The sequence below is a fragment of the Galeopterus variegatus genome, unplaced genomic scaffold, assembly GCF_000696425.1.
Source record: "Galeopterus variegatus unplaced genomic scaffold, G_variegatus-3.0.2 Scaffold3219, whole genome shotgun sequence".
Taxonomy (NCBI): domain Eukaryota; kingdom Metazoa; phylum Chordata; class Mammalia; order Dermoptera; family Cynocephalidae; genus Galeopterus; species Galeopterus variegatus.
The window spans coordinates 384,409-390,876 of record NW_007729330.1 but is presented as its reverse complement, the minus strand read 5'-3'; the positions used below and the strand labels follow the sequence as shown (position 1 = coordinate 390,876).

Below are 6,468 nucleotides of genomic sequence, written 5' to 3'. Positions count from 1 at the left end.
AGTAGTAGTGATGTGCTTGGCTGCTGGCAGTGGGAGCTATAGGAGCAGTGATGCAGGCAGTAGCAGATGGAGTCCTAAACTCAGTTGGGCTGGCTACTGCTTCAAGGTCAGCTTGTGGTCCCACCTGCCACCAGTCTGGTTGATATGGTGGCATAGGTGGAAGTACTGCGCCCAGCTGATCTGGCTGGTGAGATGGCTATGGCATCAGCAGCCTCACTGCACGCAGTGTGGTGGGGAGTTCCACACATACCATGGCTGGCTGGTGAGGTGGCTTGCATGGGGGCTCCTGTGCATGGCTGGTTTGTTTGGTGCAAGGCATGGATGGCTGCTGGCTATGGTCACCACACTGCAAGCAGGTGCAGCAGGGGATCTGAGCACAGCTGTGGCAGTGGTCCTGTGCATAATTGGACTGACTGATGCAGCAGTGTGGGCTATGTGCAGTGTGGATCCTGTGTGCAGCTGGTCTGGTTGGCACTGCAGCACCAGTGTAGATGGCTACCAGCAGCAGCAACAGCTAGAGCCACACTACAGATGGCAGCAACTTGAGGTTGGGCAAAACTCACAGTTGGGAAGGCAGGCAATGGTCCTGGGTCTTGACAATGTCACCAACAAGTGCAGCATTGGTAGCAGGGCTTCTGTTTTGGTCTTCTTCTGTGGAAGAAATGCACCCTAGGTTTCTCTAGTTCACTATCTTCCCCCAATCCTCCTCTTAAAGTGTTTGAATTACCAAAGAGAAAAAGCTACCTTCTTTGATTTTTTTTTGATCCAGCAAATTTTCTAAGGTACATTTTTTATTTTGTCTATTTCTTTAAACCTCACTTTAATCAGTGTTGCATCAATTGTATAGATTCCTACTATAAAGAGAAAGCAAAGAGGTAAACTGCTATACGGATACTGAAATCCAATGTCTGGAAATATACTTTTTAAATGTTGCTGAGCTAAAAGAGCACTAAAGTAGAGTCAACATAGTGAGATGGTCTCTAATCAACTCCCAAATCTTGTTATGCCTTTGTAGATGATCCAAAATGATTAAATTGACTAGGACTTCCCAAGGTTAAGATGGCACTCAAAGCCACTGTTCTCCCATCCTCCTTTATGGAATCTGCAAGGAATTTGACCAATTTTTCCTTCATTCACTTAGCAGAAATCCTTCAAGTCCTTACTGGTGCCTGCACTTTCTTAGGTGTGGGAAGGAGACATGAAGAACGATACTACACTCCTTCCCTTCACATACTGCACCATCTACTTTTCAGACATGTAAACTGCTGTAATGTAATGTGGTCAACATGAAAGAAAGGAGGGCACAGTGGAGGAGATGATAAGAGATTCAACTAAACTCATCTGAGGGTGGACAGAGGCTCCTGGAGAGAGTGCTATGAACTGGGTCTTATAGTATAGGAGCTACCCATGAGGTGGGGAAAGGGAGGCCCCATCAATAGGAACCTATCAAGTCACACAGGCATGTGAGATGACTGGCGTAGTACTGAATTTTGGAGTACTGTGTTCAATCTAATTCAGTTTCTCTTAATTACCTAGGATTCATTTTAGTACTTGAAATGTAAATGAAGCTACAAATAGAAGGCAAATAGCAGAGCTGTGAGTAAAGCAGGGATGCAAACTTTGAAAACCAGACAGAGTCTGAATTTATCAGTATTCCTGGAAAAACTGATTGTTTGGGATATTTAAATGTAATTAATGATACTTCAGCCCATCCTTCTAAAAATACACAGATTATCAGGTGGCTATAAAACACTCTCTCTAAAGTATTTCAAGAGAATCGCAAACAAAGAAGGCACATATTTTACCTGAATATGTCATGCTGTCCTGACCAGAATCTCATTTTTCAAGGACGGGAATGTGTCTGCTTTTTCACATTTAGATATGCAAAAAGAAATGCAGAGACTACAACGGAGGGACAATAAAGTCATGTTGAACTTCTCACATAATTACTTTTGTTATGCTCAAAGCAATTACTTTTGCTTTCCATGGGAATAAAATATACTATCATTGAAGAAGGCAAAAAAAAAAAAAACCTTCAAATATATTCCTGGGGCTTACAACATAAGCTATATGCAAATAGCCTCACAAGTTCCAAGGGCCTATTTTCTCCCATTTGATGCTGCTGATACTTCATTTTTAATTTGTTGCGCCTTTTTAAAAAAAATCTTCTAGAAGCAGAAGCAGAATCTGCCTATTAGCTTCAGTATAAAATAACCGTGCTAATACTTAAGGTCCTGGGGAAAAATATTACTAGTGCACTTAATAAAAATTTTTTTTCTAAGAATGTAAAACATTGCTATAAAAATTAAAGCAAATTATACAACCAATAGTCTTTTGAAGGTTAATGTTTAGGTATAGGCCTTATAGGCTGACTTTGGCGCTTTGATAATTTAATATCAAAATATATGAAACTGAAAGACATCTTACTTCTGTATGCAAATATTATGTAATAGCAGGTAATGATCTTTTTGCCACTGCAGTTCTGCTCTTGCTATAGCTATAACTATTTAAACACCAAGAAAGTTTCACCCAGGTCCAAAAAAATCTACTCTTTAAAAATAGTAAATAATAATACATATACATAGTTTAATAATCGTTTAATTATAATAATACATGCACATAGTTTAAACATCCAAATGGCTTACAATTCTACTAAAACACAATAATCCCCTGTGGGGTTGTAAAGAAAATATATTTATGATTTGCACAGTTAAACTATCTGAATAAATTCTACAGAAACTTTGTACATGGGCAATTTTGAGAAGATAATTTATATCTAATTTAGATAGTGAGAGAATTCCAGAGAAATTATTCTCAGTGGTTGGGGGTGGGGGAACAGAGTTCTAAGACATAAGACAATGAAGCCACTTTGGGGTTGAAAAGCTGGACACAGTGGTCTTTTCTTCCCCTAGAAAGCTTTATATACATTCCAAAGGATTAAAGTAAAAACATCCTTCCCAAGGAGCATAGTACCCAAATTCCTTGTTCTGAGTTACTTAACTATAATGCAAACCAGTATGTATAAGATAACATCTAGATCTCATTGCTTCACTCCTATGACTCTGTGGATAAGATTGTCATTCAGAAATACCATACTGTGAATGGCCACAACTGTGAATTAAGGAAAGCCCTGTCAAAGCAAGAAATGGCTAGTGCTTCATCCAGCCAAAGAGGTCGAAGTGGTTCTGGAAACTTTGGTGGTGGTCGTAGAGGTGGTTTTGGTGGGAATGACAACTTCGGTCGTGGAGGAAACTTCAGTGGTCGTGGTGGCTTTGGTGGCAGCCGTGGTGGTGGTGGATATGGTGGCAGTGGGGATGGCTATAATGGATTTGGTAATGATGGTGGTTATGGAGGAGGCGGCCCTGGTTACTCTGGAGGAAGCAGAGGCTATGGAAGTGGTGGACAGGGTTATGGAAACCAGGGCAGTGGCTATGATGGGAGTGGCAGCTATGACAGCTATAACAACAGAGGAGGCGGAGGCAGCTTTGGCGGTGGTAGTGGGAGCAATTTTGGAGGTGGTGGAAGCTACAATGATTTTGGCAGTTACAACAATCAGTCTTCAAATTTTGGACCCATGAAGGGAGGAAATTTTGGAGGCAGAAGCTCTGGCCCTTATGGTGGTGGAGGCCAATACTTTGATGAATCACGAAACCAAGGTGGCTGTGGTGGTTCCAGCAGCAGCAGTAGCTATGGCAGTGGCAGGAGGTTCTAACTAACTTCCAGGAAACAAAGCTTAGCAGGAGAGGAGAGCCAGAGAAGTGACAGGGAAGCTACAGGTTACAACAGATTTGTGAACTCAGCCAAGCACAGTGGTGGCAGAGCCTAGCTGCTACAAAGAAGACATGTTTTAGACAATACTCGGGTGTATGGGCAAAAAAACTGAGGACTGTATTTGTGACTAATTGTATAACAGGTTATTTTAGTTTCTGTTCTGTGGAAAGTGTAAAGCATTCCAACAAAGGTTTTTAATGTAGACTTTTTTTTTTTTTTTTGCACCCATGCTGCTGATTGCTAAATGTAATAGTCTGATCATGATGCTGAATAAATGTGTCTTTTTTTTAAAAAAAAAAAAAAAAAAAAGCTTATCTGGAGTCTTCCTGAAGTCTCACATCTGTCAAGTGCCTATCCTCAATTGCTACCTGATAATAACGTCCTGACCTGCTGTACTTTTCAAATCCCATATAAGCACCATTCATTGGAAGCCTACAAAAAAGGAGGTGTCTGGAACATAGACTTCCCAGTTTTTCCTTTCTAGAGAAGACCTTAGAAGAAGGTGGGCCCGATGCCTACCAGGTTGATAAGAGACAATCCAGCCCACTGCTATTTCCTGATACATCAGTTTTAGCTGTGACCTGTTATGTTAATTCCCTTAAACTTCTTCTTCTTGCTCTCCTATCCAATTGTACTCGTTATAATTTTGATTAAGTCAACACTCAATGTTCAAACACTGTAAATTCATCTACTAAGACAGGTTGTATATTTATGACTATAAATTTATTTTATTTCATAAATTTTATTTTTTCCCCTGGAGATGATAACTGCAGTGTTTGTTTTGTTTTGTTTTTTCATTTGCTTAGTTTTGTTTCATTTTCTGATATCTATTGCTGACTATTTCCAAAGTTATAGTTAAAGCTCTTAACCAACTTTCGGTACTATTTGCTAGATGGTCAAATGAACCAAATAATCTATCAGTTCTATTCTTCCTCCTCTTCCCACTTCCCTGTCCATGACATTCCTTCTAGAGCTGACCTTCAATCTAAAATACTTGTTCTCTTGGTCTGCTGCAGAGATATTGATCTGGGACTGCTCCTTATTTTCTCTTGTTTGTGCTAAATCCCATTTCTTTCTAGGCTTCTTCTCTATCTTGGTTTGCTTTTCATTTTGATGAAATACATTCTCTAATAGCTTTTTGAGCAAAAGTGAAGAGATTAGATTTTTTTCATCTTTCTGGTGTTGTAACCTTGTCTTTCCTATCATCCACTTGTCTTTTGTACATCTAACAAATATACACAATTCCATTAGAATTCAGAAACTTTGTTGCCTGCTCCTCAGTTAATTTTTCTGCTGTTCAATTGTTAGTATTCAAAATTATTTTTGTTCATTTATTGTTCTGCTTTATATCATACTGTTCTTTTCTCATGGGTACATCTTTTTTTATTAATCATAGTTTTTTTTAAAAAAAATAACTTCTTCTGTTCCCTGAATTATAACTGTTTTCTTAAATGTCCTTCACCTACTTGTTATTTTGGTTTCTCTCATTTATCAAATATTTCATTATATATCTGGGGAAGTGGGTCTATCCATGTTTGAGAATGAAAAACTTATTATAAAGCAGATCAGTAGCTTTATCTACAGGCATGAGCAGAAATTGTCAATTAGCGGGCTTTATTGGAAGGTAACATTGTGGCAAGTGGAGTTTCTTTGTCGACCCTCAAATATCAGGAACTCATACATTTTCTCTGCAACCAGTTTTTGTGCATAATAACATTAATTTTTTTTCTTCATGTAAGGTTGAGAGAAAAAAAAATGATATCCAGCTGCATGTGTTCTAAGAACAGATAGAAATGAGGGCAGCAGCTTTTATCATTCTGTAGGCAAGTTTTCACTTAATTCGCTTATTTATTTCCAGACATCTAACTCTCCTTTGACTTCCATGACACCTACTTTTCCTGAGTTTGGGGTCTTACAGGTTTAATTTCCTCAGAAGCTAGAATTGTGGTCAGAGATTGGGAAGGGACGGTGAGGAGACAAAGGGAGAGGAAGTTGTATGGGTTGGGGTGGGGTTCAGGGTTTAGTGTCCTCTACATGGATGTCTACCATTCTCTAGTTTTCAGCCCTGCAACTTGCCATCCTTCCCGTTTCTTCCATGGTATGAATTTCACCACATCATGACCCTCTCCTTTATTCTACAGGGCAAGTGAATCCATTTCTCATTAGTTTCCCTTCAGATAGTCTCAGATGGTTAACAGTTGCAGCCTCCACTCTGCTCAACCAGAAGCAGAGGTCTTAGATTAGACTGTCGTTCAAACTAACAAGGCACGGTAAGCTTCACCAAGGACCAAGTTTACTTAGCTTTAAGAGAAAATAAAGGACAGGAATTGTGACATGTATGACAACAGCACAGCCAAGGTCTCATGACTCCTAAATGTGATCATAAGAGATGAGACTGAATGGGTATGGGCGAAGCTCTCAGCTGTGAGATCTCTACAGCTTTTCTGTCTTGCTAGTTATTCAGACACTTCCATTCTCTCTTTCATGCTACTGAAATTCATTATTTACAAGATGTTCATCAATTAGAGTTTGCCAATCAATTAGAGGATACCTAATTAACAATTTTCACAACTAGGTGCAGAGGCTTAGTTCAGTACATAGCAACCTCAAGAATGCTCTCATGTTTACTGGATCTGGTATACTCTTTTACATTCCTTCAATCTCTGTTACAAATTTAAGCATTTGCCATCAACTAAA

General features: G+C 39.3%; 1 pseudogene across 1 annotated transcript; it reads left to right on the top strand.

Moving 5' to 3' along the window:
• Positions 1-334: 334 nt before the first annotated feature.
• LOC103600079 lies at positions 335-4,080 on the top strand (annotated as a pseudogene). Its single transcript, XR_551357.1, has 2 exons — positions 335-547; positions 3,038-4,080. The product of XR_551357.1 is annotated as a heterogeneous nuclear ribonucleoprotein A1 pseudogene (transcript).
• The last annotated feature ends 2,388 nt before the right edge of the window (positions 4,081-6,468 follow it).